Raw genomic sequence first — 20,136 nt, forward strand, 5'->3', positions numbered from 1 at the left:
CGTGGTATCTTTATTGAGGAAAATAAGCCACATCCTCTGGTACCTAATACACAGAATCCAACTTAGTTAATATTATATTGTAATATTATATTATATTGTATATATTATATTATATTATATTATATTATATTAATGTCAGAAGTGGCTCACATTCATGTGGCAGTATAGATCTTCAAAGTCTTGTTTCATGGCTTTTAACCTGTTCTCTAATATTCTAATCCTGAGTGTCTTTAAACAACATGTATCCCACAGAACGTCATGACAAGTCCATCACATTAATGACATTTTGCTTATTGGATGTAATAACAAAGAAGGAATAAGCACTTTGGATGCTTCGATAAGATATAGAGTGCTAGAGGGTGGCAGATTAACCCTATAAAATGGAAAGCTCTCCTAGCATGAAGTTCTCACTTACCTAGTGGTCTAATATATGTGGGTATAATATGGTTGGTGTATCTGTTTAGATTTTGAAGACAACATATATAAAATCTGAGTGTGCTGCTGTTACTCATTTATTTACTGGATAACTTAGAAGGCCACACATTTTGTGTGAGATCCAGGACAAGAGAGAACTTAAGGTCCATTTTTGGGTGCAAGGTGCCCTGCGATCTTGGCCTTATATTTGCACATCCAGTGGTATTTGAAGTGCCTGTGGCAGATAAGGAACAGTGTAGTGCCCCTAAAGGGGAATCACAGTACAGACCCCTAAGAGTCTGAAGCAAAGCTATGATAATCTCTTCTCTCTATAATTATTCTTTATTCAAAAAGAAGCTCCTGGCTTGCTACTGGTCACGTACCTTATCAGTGTACACCAAATCACTTAGCAATGCATCTTGCCAAGTAATCCAGTAATTTTTGATCTAGCAAATCAGAAAGCCACTGGTGTGCAGTAGCATCCCATTATCAGTGAAAATGCTATTTTTCAAGGTCAGGCCTGAGTAAGTTTAGAAGAGACAAGTAAATTCCATATCATGTGGCTCCCCGACTGTATTCTCTTTTACTATTTCACTGTCACTCCTCCAACCCCCTGGATCATTACAACCAATGTAATGATCAGCTATTGAATAACAGAAGAGGGACCAATTAACCAATTAACACTTGAGAAATTCACAGAGGCCTGCTTTGCCAATGGGCCTGCCTGGTGTGCAACAGTCACCAGCTGGATGTAGTCAGCTGCAGTATGGCATCACACAGAGAAAATCCTGTCAGGCAGAAGGGAAATCTCCCCAGTTGGTAATGATTTGAGCAGTAAATTTGGCTGTTTACTTTATTTGGAAAGGACCAGTTCTACATTAATTTCTGAGGAATTCCTCATGGGTTGGCCAGCTGGTCAAGAATTTAGAAAGGACAAGATCGGAAGACTGGTAACAGGGAAGTCTGGAGTGGTGGTAATTGGATTGCCCTATCAAAATAGGAACAAAGTACACAAATGTTTGTGTTTCATTTAAAGTCCCTAAAGATCATCTACTACAGAAGAGGATCTCAGTAATCAGATAGACAAGAAGACCTGTTTCTGGTCTTATTCATTGTGCACCTGTGAAAAATGTCCACTTGTTTTTAGATTCTTCGTTCTTGGTCAGTGGTCCCATATACCAAGTGGCTATGTTGGCAAGGATAGAGACTGCATGAACTCAGTAACATGGACTTTTCCTCAACAAAGCTGATCTCTCTGCATCCAAGTTACCAAAAGAAAGGCGAACACTGAGCCAGTGTGGTATCATTTTCCAGTGGACTAACCAGCTGCATAACTGAAGGTTGATTACACAAAATGCCTTCCTTTATGAAAGGAGCTAGTGGTTTTTTTTCACAGAAATAGAGAGTTATTCTGGATACAGGCTGACCATTTCTTTCTACCATAATTCTGCGAATGCCACCATTTATACACTTACCAAATGCCTTATTCCTTGCTGTTTAGCCAATGCAGGATGGCTTCTAGTTAAAGAATTTATTTTACTACTAACAAAAGGTACCAGAGGTCATGCCACAGAATTCACTGAACTTATTTTTAAGCCCATCACACAAAATCAGCTGACCGGATAGAATTATGGAAATAGACATCTGATGACTCAGTTCCAATGCCATTTGGGAGAGGGGAAAAAACAAAAAAACAAAAAACAAAACAAAATAAAACAAAAACAGAACATTTGACTGAGGTGCTGTCCTATAGGTTGTGGCATGCCTTAAAATAGTAGACTATATGTTATGCTGTTTCTTCACAGTCATTACATCAATGGGTGGAGGAGAGAGGAGTGCCCCTCACTATAATACCGAATAATTCATTTACAATAGTTTTCTTCCTATCCACACAAACGGGCTCAATTGAACTGGCAGTCTTAGTAACCCAAGACAGATGTTTATGCCAAAGATCATAGTGATGATTTCATTAAACTGGAAGACGAGATTGCCAGCTGGCCATTTTGAACCCCTCTTCTACTGAACTAACAAGTAATATAGGGGATTAATTTGTAAGCTGTGGTGGCTCATCCAAATTACTAAAGGAAAATAATATTACACAAAGCAGAGAAAGACAACTACTCGTATGCTTGGACCTGGGAACTTATTAAGAAATTTCTTTGTATTCCCATGTTCAATAATGTTAATGGGAAACTAGGAAGACTGAATAAGGTCACAACCAGCATAGACATAGACTCTTTGGAAGTAAATTTTGGGGTTGCCCAAGCAAGTAAAGAACCCCAATCAACAAAGTTACTGGGTAGTGTAAAGGGAATAAGGAATTAGAGGAAGAAGGGAATTATGATTACTAACTTTGATCTTGTAATTGGCTAAAGAGATAGAGATTACAGTCGCTACTGTATTTTGCCATGTATAATATACACTTTTTTGCCCAAATTTGTGAGGGAAAAATAAGGATGTGCATTATATATGGGTAGCGCTAATTCTGTATCTATATAAATATTATAAATATTTTTAATTCTTTTATTTATGATTATGAGTTAAAAGTGTAACTCTAAAAATCAATAACAACATCCATATGCAAAATAATACCCTGGAATATGATAATCAGTTTTGTTTAACTTATGACGAACTTGTAATGACGAAGAGTTTTTGTCTTTCTATGATGTGTAAATATCGTAAATTTATTACTGGTACATAAAATTTCTTGTACCGTGTATCTGTTCTTGTGTTTTGTAATTATCTGTTACATAAAATTTCTTGTACCATAATATGTTAAGAAATAAATGGTAAAATTATTTTATAATACAAAAAACAAGTACCTAAATGTAAACAAATAAAAATTTGAATTAAAAATTAAAGCACAAGATTTTTCTCTGAAAATTTGGGCCAACAATGTGGGTGCGCATTATACATGGGAGCACATTATACACAGCAAAATGCAGTATGTCTTATGTCAAATGATTAGATTTTCCTCAATTTTTTAAACCTCGTGTGGCTAATGCTGTACTTTAGGATCCACGGAGGGTATGGTTAAGTCGACATGAGCCTGTGGTGATTTGGTGACAGGTGAGTTTTGTGATTTGCTCTCTGTTGGGCAAGAATGGATGCTGAGTTGCAAAATGTGTGGAATTGACTAATCTCGATTTGTCACTTCCTCCTTCCCCATAGACTTATGTTCTGCTGTTCTTATGTCTGTTATGTTCTAAGGAGTGGACTTCTATGGACTACATTACCTGGGCTTTCTTGCCTTTTGACTTCAGGTTGGATTTAGCCAATGGAGGGCAGCAGCAGTTGATTGTAGAATGAGAGGAAAGAGTGACAAGGGTATTTCTTCTCATATTCTTCCTCAGTTCCGGTGGTGGCTGGCCACAAAGGCCATTGGTAGTGACTGTCTCTCTCTGTAACTATAGGTTCTGTTGAACATCCCCATTTCCTCCATCCAGCTCACACTCAAAAACATTCTTCCTTTTGCCACTGAGGCCTAGTGGTGGTCATAGCTTCCTGCTGTTGGTTGTCCCTGGGTTCTGTGACAGCTTTAATTGGTTACTTTAAACCTTCCCACACTCTTCATTAAAGTCTCTCTGTGAGCCTAATTGAGGGTTCCTTCGATTTCTTTCTGAGAACCAAACTGTTATATTAATCTATAATGAGAGAATCTCTGTCAATAGAGTGACTTTAGCACTTCTTAAACATTTTTCTCCCCAAAAGGTTGATTCAAATTGTTCTTAGAGATTAACTTTGTAAAAGAGATCTGGAGGCAATGGATGGGTGAGTGAAAATTGTGATCCTGATGTGAGCTCCTGGAAAAGCATTCATTTGCCTGCCCACTCCCAATCTCCCGGACAAGCTCATGAAGCATATCCAAGGGAAAAAACATAATAATTTTCTGAATTGTCTACTGGTTTGATGTTATACATGGGTAGATTTTACGGTAATACTGGACTGTTCTAATAATTATTGTTTTGATCTACATAAGACTGTTTAACTTAAATCCTGTGCTAGTACAGAGGTTGTCTGAGTTAGTCCCCATTTCCCTTGTGCCTTGATGCCCTTATCATTACATGAGAAAATTAATAAATTCTGACATGTATATCTATTGTGAAGATTAAATGTGGTAATGCATGTAAAACATTCAGGACACTTTTTGGCTCTGAATAAGCGATCATTGAATAGGAATTACTGTTATTCTACACATTTACCTGCATTCTATAGAGAAGGGCACAGCTGTATTTTCATTATTCCTCATTCAGCCCAATCTTCAAACACCTAGGAAAAGGTTTTATATGTGTTTAGATGGCAATAGCTTTAATGAATTCCCCAACGTGACTTTTCAACTACTCTCTTGTATAGTGCTCTTCTATTATATTTATCAGGCACTGTACAAAGTCCCTAATTATGAGTGCTACACCACTGGAGAATACGAGTCACAATATAACCATCTAATTGTCACAAAGCTTAGTTTATGATTATACCACATTTTCCTTTAACTTCCTTCAATGTTTTCTCATTAGACTTCCTCGTATGATTAATTTTCCTTCTCGTTTACTTCCTGAGATAGCACCATCATTCAAATTAAACCTTACAGCAACATATTTAATTGAAATTTAATGGTATTAAAGATTTCTGTAAAAGAGAAGCTATTTCAAACACACTTTACCCACATCCATGCTATGTCTTCATTTATCTTTTCTTTCAAGTGAAAACTTATCAGGGAAATCCATTACCGCATAATGAAAAATGAATTATAAGTTGGCATTATGTATCGCTGAATTTGAATTGCACGACCTGTTCACAAACTAAAGAGTTTTGAGATGAGAATATATTTGAAATGATAAGGAACCTATGACAAATAACCACAGGAGAATTGATTGCTCCTAAAGACTTCAATAAAGTATGTTAATTAAAACCTGTATTCAAGCCCCTTCAGCAGTTTGGAGGTTGACAAAAGCATTTCAAAACAGTTTGAAGAGATTATGTGTTTCATGTCAGGGAGCAATTGAAAAGTCAGTGATACCTCAATCATTGGAAATAGAAATGTTAAAATCTAATTTGGCCTATAGAAGTGTTGGTGAGAGAATCTAAAGTATAGGTATTATAATGTGCTTTTTTCAGGCAGCCTGATAAAAGCCTAGCCTATGTTGGCGTAGTTATAAAGCAGGCCAAATCAAAGGTAGGTTTATTCTAGATTTTGTTCCCATCACCTGCCTTAACATAGAAAGGTATGGAAGTGATTTCAAACCTGGAATAAAATTACATAGAAGTTATTACTAAGTTAAAACAAAGATAAATGACACCACAGTTACCCAGCATTGGTGGGAAATTCAGTTAAAGGGACTGCTTAAATGAAGGTTATATCACCCATGGAATAAACAGGATAAAGAGACTTATAGATAATTTGTATATTTTCATATTTTGCATATCCTGCATATATATCACTGAAAATAGTTCATTGTAAACTGAAGCAACTTTAATTTACAACATAATGCATCAAATGTCAAATTCTTTCAAGATTGCCAGTTGACAGATAACACAGCACTCAATGGATAGTCTATTGTATTTTATAATGATATTGGATCACTTGAGCCTAGCATACTTACTATTTTCTAGTTTCCTGAAATTTTAATTAGTAACTTTGGGAAAAGTCATTGGACCATCAAGTTAGAACTCAGTAGAGACGATTGAAATTGAACCCTTCCATGAGAAACAGGACAGGGAGTTCAACTTATCAAATTAACTATTTGTATCTTGTTCAGAATTACCAGAACTATAACAAGATAATATGATGAGTGATTTTCTTGTTTTCTTGGAATTTGAGCAGAGAAGGCATAAAGGATGAAATTATTACAATACCTGCCGGTTACCTATGTAAGACATACTTAGAGAATGAGAAATTAATTATGAGACCCTTATGCTCAATATCCACCTCTGAGAGATAAATACAAATAATTTATTAGAAGGCTGAAGAAGTTACTAGTGAGGATTTCTTTGGAAAGAATTGTCATCAATTCCCAACATGTCCCTATTTTCCAAAGTGGCAACCTCAATAATATACACATATATTTGGTTGTACTTTTTCTATCTTATTCCTCTTGAACGCTCTCCCCTGTTTGCTGGAATCACCTACCAATGGTTATTCCCATTAGCAGCCACAGTATTTCTTGCTGGTTATTTAAGTTTTCCCTTAAGTGTTTTTTTTAAAATATGTCCTTATTGTCTTAATGTAAGTCTTACAAACTCCTCAGATTCATTCCTAAGTATTTATGTTCAATGCTTATATTATTAAAATATAACTTTTGTTCAATTGCAATAAAGTTTTATTATGAAATATTTCAAACAAGCACTAAAGAAGACTGAAAAACATAACTTACCTGAATCTATTGACCACACATATGATTTTTTAAATTATATTAAAGAAAATTCCAGACATTATACAATCTCTAAAACTATTAACATTTTCATACATAACCAAAATGCTATTATGAGATCAAAGATGACATCAAAGAAAATTTTAATACCTATAAATGGCATCATTTAGCACCCAAATATTCAAATTTCCACAATTATTTATTTATTTTTAAAAAGATTTTATTGGGGAATTGGGGAAGGGGAACAGACAAGTTGCTGTCCTTTTGTTCTTCAGTCTAGTTGTGGAGGATGTCGCTTCACTGGCCCATGTTGATATTATCATTGCGCTTTTTCAGGCTGAGGCAGTCGCTCTCCGGCCATTGGATGGCCGCTCACAACGGCTCACAGCGGCTCACAGTAGCTCACGGCAGCTTCCAGCCAGCACCACTGCAGCCCCACTGCAGCCTGTGGTGGCCGGCGACTCATGACAGCCCAACTCCAGGTCAAACTGTTGTTCACCATCTTAGCTGTAGAGGGCGCAGTGTCACTGACTTTCATGTGGGATCCAAACCGAGGCCCTGCTGCTCAGAGCTGGTGTCCCAAGCCAACTTTTAACCAACACATCACTCGGCCAGCCCTCCACAATATTTTAAAAAAATGTCATTTTATCATTTGTTTTGTGAATTAAAATCCAAACAAGATCTACCCTTCATGTTAGAGTATTAAGTCTCTAAGTAGTGCTCGCAGCTTTTCTTCCTAATTTAGGTTTTTTATTTGTTGAAGATACCAGGCCAATTGACTGATAGAGCATCCCACAGTCTGGATTTATTTGCCTCTTAGTGGTTCCATGTATTGTATTCCTCTTTCTTCTGCTGTGCTTGTAATCTTCAAATTAGTTCTACAAGTTAGATTAGATCCAGTTATTATTATTATTGTTATTATTATTATTAAAAAAAATTTTTAAAACACTCGCTGGGAAGAAGGTGCTATGTACCCCATATGTACATCAGAAGGTACTTAATATCTGGTGGTAGCATTATTAGTAATGCTGAGACTGATCAGTGGTTTCAGGAGGTGAAATCTTTGTCCCTTCATCATTAAATCCTCCATTAATCTGTCTTCTAACGGTTTTATCCATTGATTAAAATTTGCCTAAATCAGTTATTTCTGTTGGTGTGATGGATCCCACTTCCGTCATCTCATAAGAGCTAATTGTGTACATTTCTCTGCAACTTCAAGGACTTCATGTTGGTAGCTTTACACTGACCACAGTGGGAATATTTACACCACAAAAATCAGCAAATCCTACAAATGAGAGCTTTTTTTTTCTTAGAGAACCAGCTTATCATTAATTATTTCATGGATTACAAACATAGTTTTATAATTCTGCCATTAATTCTACATTCATAAGCTGAAATTCCTTTGTAAGGAATGTTTCCTGAAACTATGGCTATATAGTTTTATTAATGCTTTATTACTGGTCTTTCAGTGTACAAATTTTGTTACCTTTCAGAGCTAAATCTGGTTTGGAGAGGTTTTTTTCTTGTTTTGAAAATTAATTCCCTCTCTCTCTCTCTCTCTCTCTCCCCTCTCTTCCTCCCCCCCCCCACAGACCTGTGTCTCAGGACTAATGTACACTCACAATTATTATAATAACCGATATGCGTGGGCTTAGCCATCATCAGGCTTTTCTGTGGATCTCTGCATTATTCTTGTCTTCTGTTGGACTTTTTTCTTTGTTTGATTTCTTTTTCCTCTTCCTGCTTTCAACTTGTTCAGTTGTTTCAGTGGTGACCTTTATAGTTTTAACACTTAAACATAGAATTATTTCTAATCTATATTTCTTCTTTTAATGCTTATACTCAAAATATTTAACACTGGTATGCATAGACAAAGAACAGTAAGACCTGATATTTGATATCAGGCATACCTAGCCAGTAGAATCTGTCTACTCTATATCAAATAAACCTAAGCCTCCCTCCTATATCAAGTAAGCATCTTAGCATGACTTTGCTTTGTTCATTTCTGTCACTGTTATAATAAGAACACCTATGATTTTATGCAAGGTTATTATTTTTTAATTATTATTTAACAAATTAATGGATTAAACTTATTTTTATTAGTGTTCTGTGCCTACTGTGTCATCTTCTTTGGTTCATCTTAATTATTCTTATTCAAGATTATCATTGTACTTTTATTGTATTAAAATTTTGAAATGAGCTTGTTGATTACCACAGACTAAACTGAGATTTAATTACAATTACAGTGCATTTATAGTAAACATCGGGAGCATTCCCCACTTTTCAATATTTAGTTTTTCAATCCAAGAAGAGGAACACATGGATTCAGGAAATAGACTCTAGAACAAAAGGAAGGAAAGGGAATTCCTTTTTAAATGTAGGATGTGCTTAAGGCAACAGCTTACCTACAGACTTAGAAAAGGGAAACTGATAGACTATATAACATATATTTATATAGAGGCAGTAGACTTAAATTTCTGGTGAAAAATTTGGGAAATTAATTAAACAAAACTTTAAATAAACAAATATTCAATTATTATCTACAATAAGTGGGGATGGGAGTAAAAACAATGACGGTATACAATATCGGTCATTTTACTGGGGAGAATGCCTGTGAAAGATGAAGGGGAGGGGAACAGGAGTAGTCAAGATCCTTAAGACATTGATGAAGGCCTGACATCCATGAAAGGAGAAGCAGGAAGAAGGAAGATTGAGTAGAAAAAGCCCAAGACTGGGGTGCAGCTCTGAGAATGCCTTTGGCAGCCTGATAGGAGATTAATTAAGTGTGAAGATTGGATAGAAATGGCCAGGGCCCAGCCACTCCACTGTGCTCAGTCATTGGCTGGAAGTTGTCAAGAAAGATGTGTTGACCTGAATACCATGAGAGATCCCCATAGTACTTTGGCTAAAGACCATCAGCTAGATGTACTCCTTGTAGCAGACTTTTACTTGGGAAATCTGAAAGAAGTGGCCGCTGCAAATCCTCACCTGTAACTATATATTCATCCTAAAGTTGCCGTGCTCTGACCAAGTATTTCCTCCTGTACAAAGTTGCTTTTTTCTGAACCTATGTATATTTGTTCACTATTTCATTTTTGTATTTTTGCCTGTTTGACAAAAATGAAATGACTTTTATTCTTATCCTTTTTGCTTCCTTCTCTTCATTTCTAATTTTATTCAGTTGTATAACTAACTCCTGCTCCCTCTCCCCTTCATCCTTACAGGCATTCTTCCAATAATATTTACAGAGTCAATGTAAAACTAAATCTTTTTGGTTGATTTAAATTATCGACTTAACTAAAATTATTATATCCAGATAATTTGTAAGGGGAGAATTATGGTTATTTAAGATAGCTGAATTCTCATCATCTTATTAGGAAATGAATAAGAATGTCTAAAACTAAAAGTAAAATAAAATAGAATGTTATTTAGATTCATGGAAGTAAATTCATATGGAGAATAGGAATCAGAATTGTAAGGAGTAAGGCTTGGTTCTACTCTTTTCATATATTCCTTATACAACTATTTGACCTTTTATACAATGCAAACCTGTTATCTAGATTAAGACAATAATTTAAAAAAGAATAACAGTGTATTTTTTGCATAGAAATGTATGAGGACACTAAATCTGTGAAATGTCTACAATGCATGTCCTTTACTGAGGAAACATTCATTTCTCCCTCTTCTCTGAAAGCTTCAGAAGTTGCAAAGTCTATCTGAATCATAGCATTCAATACAACGAATATGCATGTGTGTATGGATTTTTACTTCATGATTTAAATCAAAGAGCCCAGAAGAGAGAAAAATTAACTCTCCAATAGAAAAAAGAATATTTATAAATATCATACAAAATTTTTTTAGTGACAGATGTCATTTTCTAATTTTTCAGTGTAAAATTATGAGGTGTAAAACAATTTCACTAGAACTTTTTAGCAACAATTAATCATAATTCTATCACAGAAATAAAAAACTCACTTCCTCTAAAAATTCCTCAGATTGACATTAACCTTTCAGAAACTATTTATTTGGTATTTTTTTCATTCTTTGAATACTATGTCCAAATAAAGATATATTTTATACTTTTGATTTTTTTTATAACTTCAAGTTTAAAGTGTCAGTTTTTATTTTAAGTGGCATACTTTTTGAAAAGTTCAAGCCTTCATTCAGAAACCTGGAAAAATCAATCTACTAGACTATCCAATAGACAATCAGCTCAGTATTTTGTAGACACACTAGAGAAATATACTAATTATATGAGTAAGGCTATATTTATTAACAAAATACAATTTGAGCTAGAATGTTGTAAAAACTTCCAGTAACAATTTCAGTGTTGTAACAATTCCAGTTCCCCAGTGTATCTAAATAAGAATCCTCTGGCCTAAAATCTATCAATCTTCACTTTTAATGCCCTGATGCCTATACTTTCCAGGGATATGAGTTTCCGCGGAAGGAGTCTAACTGGAAAGTCTAATCAGAAGAATCAGTCTTGACAGAGCTCTACAAAGTGCATATGGCATTTTTCAGGATTGAGAAGTCTAAAGAGATTCCTATCTCATGCCTAGAATCAGCCATGTTTGAACATACAGCTTTTGGTATAAACATTTGGGTGAGATACTCTCTTCTGTTTGGAGTCTTATCTTTCATCTACCAACATTTCTTCTATATTCAGGAGTGAGCAAAACCACAATATCTACAAAAGTGGTTTTCATTAATCATCTCTAAAAGCTCCACCCTACACATGACAGTGAAGCTTCTTGAAGAAAAGATAGATGCCTACCTTCTGCCTCTGGCTCCCAGGGAGGGCTTCTCTCTGCTAGAGCCCCAAGGTCTCTTTAATCTCAATATTGTAAATATTTTTCCACATACCATTTTTGAGAGGATTTAGAGAGAAAATATTGCAAATCATCACCCCATTTAACTATACCTTTGTTACTATAGCTATACCTGAAAAATAAAATATATATATTGCTCCCTTAGTGGGCTATCTGTCAGCACAATATTAGTTGAATAATAGAAACCTTAGGAAGAGGGATATTTAGTGATAATCATGAGAAAGCTTAAAAATAAATAAATAGTTTTACTGTTTCTCCATATTTTTTGTTTACTTCTCAGCTTTTTTCATAAGGTGAAATATCTAATATTTGAGTTAGCTTTCAGACCAAATTTTGTATCCTAATTATGGCTTCATTGATAATTTGATGCTTAAGTGAATAACATATGTGCATTTGTTTCACAATATTAAAATCAGTAAAACCATTTTTATCTGCATTGAAGGCCTTGATTTATATTGAGAGACAATTTGATGTGGTAGGTAAGAGCTAGTCTATAGAATCAGAATATCTGATTTCAAAGCCCTGTAGACTGGTTGTTTGGTTGAAGGTAGTATTTAACTTCTCTGTGCTTTAATTTTCTCATTTATAAAAGCATTAGCAGTGGGGATAACCTATTGGGGTTATTGTAAGGATTACATGAGATGATACATAAAATGCTGTTTAACACCATGTGTACCATATACAAAGTCCTCAGTAGTTTTATTAACCTCTGAATCTTGTTATGATACCTTAAAATACCTTTTTATTGGAAAAGAAAAGATATCACTTCTAGTGACAATAGTGCATCCCTATGGGATAGCATATTCTACAGTTTCTCTGTATTTTTGTTTGTTAGTCTTTGTTGTCTGTTAACAATTATTGGTTGACTATTTCCTGTGACCCAGGTATTGAGTGAAGCACTGAGAAACAGAAAGAAATAGGATTGGTCTGTGGGCCTCAGGGTGCTCAGTGAAAATTCCCTGAAAAACAGCTGTACAATAGAGTCTTCATGGTATCCAGGATACTTTATTTCCAGTATAAAACATAAAAACCTTCCTAGGGTTCCATAAGATTGCATTATATTACCTTCTGAACTGAAAAGTAAGTTCGCTTCAGTTGTCACCTTTAATATTAAAAGAGGGCGCCTCTGCTTATCAAAGCTAGAAAAGTCATATTGCTCTTAAATAAATAACTGTCCATCACAGCTATCTTGTTTCAATCTGATTAAGTCTTATTCTCTGAGGATCAAAGACTTCTAATATTCCATTTTAAAAGTCAGAGATTTTATCCTGCAGTATGACTGAATATCAAATCGTTTAAGTAACTTCTGTTCATACATTTCAGAAGACATACACTTGTTTAGAGTAATTTCTGAATACTGGTGATACATTTAGGAAATTATAATTTTTTTTAAAGATTTTTTTTTAATTGGGGAATTGGGGGATGGGAACAGTGCTGGGGAATTGGGGGAAGGGGCACAGACAAGTTGCTGTCATTTTGTTCTTCAGTCTAGTTGTGGAGGACGTTGCTTCACTGGCCCAAGTTGGCACCATCACTGCGCTCTTCCCGGGCGAGGCAGATCAGTCTCCGGCTTCTGGACGGCCGCTCATGCTGGCTGCTGGCTACACACGGTAGCCCATGGCAACCCACTGCAGCAGGGGCTGCAGCCTAGCCGTTGCCGGCGACTCACGGCAGCCCAGCTCCAGGTTGAGCTGTTGTTCAGCATCTTAGCTGTAGAGGGCAGTGTCACTGGCCCTCATACGTGGGATCCGAACCGGGGCCCTCTGGCGTCCCAAGCCAGTTCTTAACCACTGAGCCACTCGGCCGGCCCTGAAATTATAATTTTAATGGCATGAATTAAAAGTCATAATATTAAAAACTGATTTTGAATTTTATTTTCTCTAAAATACAATACTAATCAATAAGATGCACAGTTTTGCACTTATTTTCTTTTCTGTTTAATTTATTAATTGCAAACATTTTCTTAGTGATCTTAAGCAAACATTTTTATATATAGCAATATATACTCCTTTATTCTGGAGAGCTTCTGCCACCCCACATCCTCACCAACATCTGGTGCCATCAGTGTTTTGGATCCTGGCCATTCTGATAGGAATGCTGTGGCATGTCACCATTGTCTTAATTTGCAATTCCCTGATGACATATGATGAGGAACATCTTTTTATATGGTTATTTGCCATCTGTATGTCCTCTTGGCGAGGTGTCTACCCAGGTTTTCTGACCATCTTTCAATCAAGCTATTCATCTTCTCATTGTTGAGTTTTAAAAAAATCTCTTGCATATTTTGGACCGCAGTCCTTTCTCAGATCTGTCTTTCGCAAATATTTTCTATCCACCTGTAGCCTGTCCTCTCATTCTTTGGACATTGTTTTTCCCAGAGCAAAAATTTTTAATTTTAAGGCTACCTGTTCAATTATTTCTTACATGGATTGCCTCTTGGTGTTGTATCTCGAAAGTCATCACCATGCCCAATCTAGGTTTCTTTTATATTGTTTAGGAGCTTTGTTGTTTAATAATTTTGACTTCTCTGCCATATTTGAGTTTGGTTCTAGTCCTTGCTCTGTGTCTTCAAACTGTGTGCTTTGCCTTTTAGCACATCTCATAATTCTTATTGAAAGCCAAACATGATGTACTGGGGAAAAGAAACTTCAGTAACTTGACCTTTGTGATTTTGTCAAGTGATTTGATTGTAAGGTATGAAGGGAGAGGAAACATTTATAATCCTATGATTGGTTCCAAGTCTTGGCTATTGTAAATAGCACTGCAATAAACATAGGTGTGCATATATTTTTTTTGAATTAGTGTCTTGGGTTTCTCTGCGTAGATACCCAAGAATGGAAATGCTGGGTCATATGGTAGTTCCATTTCCAGTTTTTTGAGATACCGCCATACTGATTTCCATAATGGCTACACCAATCTGCAGTCTCACCAACAGTACACCAGGATTCCCTTTTCTCCACAACCTCACCAGCACTTGTTGTTTGTTGATTTATTGATGATAGCCATTCTGACCAGAGTGAGGTGGTATCTCATTGCGTTTTTATTTGCATTTCCCTAATGATTAGCGAGGTTGAACATTTTTTCATATGCCTGTTGGCCATCTGTATGTCCTCTTTAGAGAAATGCCTCTTCATTTCTCTATTTTCTCTATTCATTTGCTCATTTTTTAATTGGGTTGTTTGGTTTTTTGGTGTTGAGTTGAATGAGTGTTTTATAAATTTGGGGAATTAACCCTTTATCAGAGATATCGTTGACAAATATCTTCTCCCATTCAGTAGGCTGCCTTTTTGTTTTATTGATGATTTCCTTTGCTGTGAAAAAACTTTTAAGTTTGACATAATCCCACATGCTTATTTTTTCTTTTATTTCCCTTGCCTGAGGGGAAATATAAGTAAAAACATTACTGAGGGTAATGTCTGCAAATTTACTCCCTATGTTTTCTTCTAGGAGTTTTATGGTTTCAGATATTATATTTAAGTCTTTAATCTATTTTGAATTTATTCTAGTGTATGGTGTAAGTAAGTGGTCCATTTTCATTTTTTTGCACGTGTCAGTCCAATTTTCCCAGCACTATTGATTAAATAGACTATCTTTACTCCGATGTAAATTCTTGCTTCTAGTGTCATAGATTAAATGACCGTATATGGATGGGTTTATTTCTGGGCTCTCTGTTCTGTTCCATTGGTCTATTTGTTTGTTTTTATGCCAGTACCATACTGTTTTGATTACTATAGGCTTGTAGTATGCCCATTGGTAGACAACTGGATTAGGAAACTGTGGTACATTTATACAATGGAGTATTACTCCGCTATAAAGAAGAATGAAATCATACCATTTGCAACAATATGGATGGACATAGAAACTATTATGTCAAGTGAAATAAGTCAAGTTGGAGAAAGACAAATACCATAGGATCTCACTTATATGTGAAATCTAAAAAACTGAATGAATGAGCAAAAGTAAACAGAAATAATCTCAGAGATATAGAGGAAAAACTGATGGTTGCTAGTTGAGAGAAGGGTGGGGATGAGGTAGAAGGGGAAGGGATTAGACAGCATAAATAGATAACTATAATATTGCCCCAGGGACATGAAAGATAGTTCGGGGAATATAATTAATAATGTTGTAGATATTTTGTAGGGTGTCAGATGGTCACATGTCTAGTTAGGGAGACCACTTCATGGATGGGGTAGAGGCTTGATCACTGCACTATACACCTGAAGCTGATGTTGTATAATATTGTATGTCAACTATAAGTGAATATATATAGTCATGGGATGTGGAGTATAGTGTGGGAGTGGAGTCAATGGAATTGTAATACATATGTATGATATTGGGGGGAGGGGGAGAATGGGGTGGCAAATTGGGGGAGAGGGGTTGTCACTTTGAGGGAGAAAAATTATAACTACTGTACTGTGTTGTACACCAGAAACTAATTTTTAAAAATTAAAGGAAAAAGAAAAGGCATGGCCAGAATTTGAAAAACAATAAAATTAAATTAAATTAAAATAACCCTATGATTAGGCCTGTCTTTCAGTAAGCCTTTCTCCTGGATGGTGAACATTACGTGTGCTTCTCAGTGCCCTTCCCTCCAATGGGACAGGATGGTGGGAGTTGGGTACTTCCCTTTCTCCAGGTTGGTTAAACCCTGATGAAACCCCCAAAGTTAAGCGCTGGCTAAATATTTCTCTTGAGGGAGACCTTGTTAACAATAACAGAATGCTTTTATGTTAATTATTTCACAATAATTATTTTCCCCTCCTCCTCTCTGGAATCCCAAGGAGATTTTCCCCCAACATTTACTATAAGAATGTGGTAGAGCCTCTGGTGGTAAAACATGCAAAAGTTTGGGGGTCCCCTATGACTGACTGGAGTCCCTGGAGATTTTATCTCTCTTACTTGTGCACACTGAGCTTCCAGCAATTCCTCAATTAGAGTTTAGATTTACTATCCCAGTACTGGTTCCCGTAGAGGTTTCTGCTTGGGGTGGGTTATCTGGAATTCTTAAATTCTTTCAAGTGATGGCAGCATCTCTGGGACAAAAAAAAAAAATATATATATATATATATATATATATATATATATATATATATATATATTCCCCAAATGATAACATTGAATAAAATACGGTGAAATTTTAAAACATCACTATTATTATAAATATACTGAAGACGTAAAACATTGCAAGGCTACATGTATGGGTACCCAATTAATGTTAATTATGATTAACTCCCTAACAATTCATAAATAAGGCAGCTGTGTACTGGGATAGTCACGATATGTTTCATAATTTTTAAAAATTTCTGCCTTTTTTAGCTCTCTACTTTCAATAGTTGCCTTTAATTTTGTAAATCCTGACTATTTCCTGAAGAACCAAAATTTACCCAGAGTTACACAATAATCAGTTACAAATTAATTGGAATTCAGGATGGTCATTCAGTGATTCATCTTTCACAGAATATGACAGAGTAGAGTTAATTAGCACTGATTAAAAGAATAGTGTTTCCCTCTAGTATTATGTTTATGTTTCAGAATTAGGACTTACGTGCCAATGTGTCATGGTAAAAAATTACTAACCCATTCCAGTTGACTATGAAAAGTGTAAGCATAGTTTGATGTACTTTAATATATGCATACAAGACACATTGTAACCTGAATATGTTAGGGAAAAAAACTTAATGTGAGAAAACATACTGAGAGGTAAGAATGCTGGTAGATTCCAACTATCTGCCTTCTCCAGTCAGTGGGAAACAAATGATTCCTCCTCTAGCTGTGTCCATACTGGTAAGCTGTTGTTGGCATTATTGGGGAAATATAATTAAAAACAAAATCTTCTTCTAACCTGGAAAATGTGTTCAGAAAGTTAGCAGAGAAAGAAAACAGTTCTAACATTAAATAAGTGTTAAACCCAATGTGATGGGCATCCCAGGCAATCAGAAAAGAGATTGCAAAGACACAAAGACATGTCATCCTTCAATATAGCCCCTAGCAGACACAATCCATTACATACATGTTTCAAGATAAACAGTAACTCATTCTCTAGTAAATGGTCTTGACAACTCCATTTGTCATACATAGTTCATCCTAAATCCACATGGTAATTGAAGTGACTTTCTGTGTTGGCTAACTGGCTTTCCAGAGGAAAAACAATCTTTTCATGTCTTCATAACAGAAGGTAGTTTTACAACTTGGAGCAAGGCCAACACCAGAGTTATGCTCCTACCCTTCCACAGGACTGTGAGAAAGGGGTGCTATTTCCTTTGATATTCACGTTCCAAAGAGCTGGCTCCCAGGTCCTCATAGAAGAAGTTCTAGATGCTATGGCTGACAAAAAGTCTATCTGGCTTTCAAAAGGATTTATGCATTTAAGAGAGGAAACTACTTATACCTGCAAGTTTTCTAAAGTAAGCATTCTAAGAAAAGAGAAGGGAGAGGACTCACTTATTTTCAATGGGAAGAATTAAGGCTCCTAGTTTTAATTATTTATCCCTATCAAAATTTATTTATCCAAAATATATTTATCCAATATCAAAATTTGCAGCTTTTAGTAGTGGTCTGGTGGGGTTAGAAGTAGACAATAAATGGCTTAAAGTAGAAAAAATAAAACGCTACTAGTTCCCCTTTGTGTACGATATTCTCACAAGCCTAAATTCAGCCAATATGAAACTTTGTAAGAAGTAAGGGAAAAATAAAGAAATAGTGGGGAAACTAAATAGAACAGTAAGCTTCAGCTGGGCCTTTCTTTTTCGAAATGGGAGCGTTAGAACCCCATGTCCTTATTGCAGTACTCCCACCGCAAATTTAGTCTGAGCATGAAATTACCTGTGCCACAGGCTGCACAGTGTGGAATACAGGCGGCATCTCTTGGACAACACTAAACAATCTCCGGGTACAAATAGAGGCCCTTTAAATTGTTTCGGTGATAGTGACAGTACATATGAGCTGACACCGAATGACCCATCTTTCAAAATGAAAAAATCATACAGGCTGACCATTCCAGTAGTGGATCCTGCTCTCTGGCAGGTAGCATCTCACCTCCTCACATACAGTGCTGTCTGCTCCAGGCTTCACTCTAAAATGAAAAGCATCTTGGGTCTTTTAAAGGCATTGCTGAAAGTGAACACAGTGCAGAAGCTAACTCCCAGCACTATTAAAATACATATAGATAATGAGGACTTAACTGCATTTCAGTCAATTATTTATCGGATTTTTCTTATGTGGTAACCTTCACTACAAAATTAACTCAGGACACCAAAATAAAAAAGACCAACCATTAAAAAGGACACATGAAACAAAACTAGCAATGTCAAACAGTATTGAAATCACTTATGGAATAGGTTATTTTTAAAAAGGCACAACTGAAAGCTTCCTTTGAAGGTAAGCAAATTTTGGAGTTGCCAAATCAAGCTGGCAAAGAATATTTTGCCCTGTAGTTTCAATCTCTCTAATCAAGGGATCTGGGCTCTGTTAGCACTAGTTCAAAGTTTTTGATGCTGCATAAAGTAAGATGGCACCTGAAAGGTTGCAAAGTCCCCACGTTTCCTAGGCTTTAGAAATCCGGCTTTGCTTTGAATTGTATTTAGTAGCAAAAGATGCAAAATGAAAAACCTCATGGGGTGCTTGTTCCTTTACATTCATGGGTATTTAAATGAAGAAGGTTGAGAACCAACCCTGGCGCTTGTTTGAGGGAATATATGGTCTCTTACAAAGGAGGTGAAGTAGTAAGGAGGAATTGGAGAAGAGAAGATGAAGAAAAAGGAGGTTAATCTGATCTCTTTGGGCTTGATGGTAAATAGCTGGTGCCTCACTTTCCCTCTTTTTTGGGAAAGAAAAAAAACAAAATCAATAGTCAGAAAACATGAAAACAGAAAGAAAGTAACTTAGAAAACTAAACTAGTCTGAGATCATTTTTCCAGGTGGGTTTTTCTGTTCACATTCAGATTAATATTCTAACCCATATCAGTCACAGGTCTGCCCAATGAAAAGTTGCAAACCTCTTTTCTAGCCACTGGCTTACCTCTTTTCTCCTAAACCCTACACAAACCTACTGAGTGTCAGCATAGGTGGAAAGCTTCTCACAGATATGTTCAATGCATCAAAATTATCCTTTTCATTTTTCTCTTCAGATTTCTTCCTATACTCAAGATATTGATTGCCGTGAGCCATCTCAGTTAAATATCAATGTAAAACCAGTATAAATTTTTGTAAACAATCCAATTCTATTTTTTTAACCCTTACCTATAACTTTACACCTTACTGAAAGTTTTGAAAATCAAGTTTTATTTCTAGAGAGGCACACTTGGACCCAATCCTATCATCAAGGTTTCCTAGCTTGTACTGACTTACATTCTTACTATTCTCAACTTATTTGTCAGCTCAATTCTTTCGTAAGGACCTAAAACCCACATCTTTGTAATGTATTGTAATTATCAAGGAAGGTGGTGCCTTCTGTGGCAGGGTAGAACCCAAACTTCCACAGGGAATCTTGCTTTAAATTGCAAAACTATCACTTGTCAAGAAAA

This window comes from Hipposideros armiger, unplaced genomic scaffold, assembly GCF_001890085.2.
Source record: "Hipposideros armiger isolate ML-2016 unplaced genomic scaffold, ASM189008v1 scaffold_151, whole genome shotgun sequence".
Lineage (NCBI taxonomy): Eukaryota > Metazoa > Chordata > Mammalia > Chiroptera > Hipposideridae > Hipposideros > Hipposideros armiger.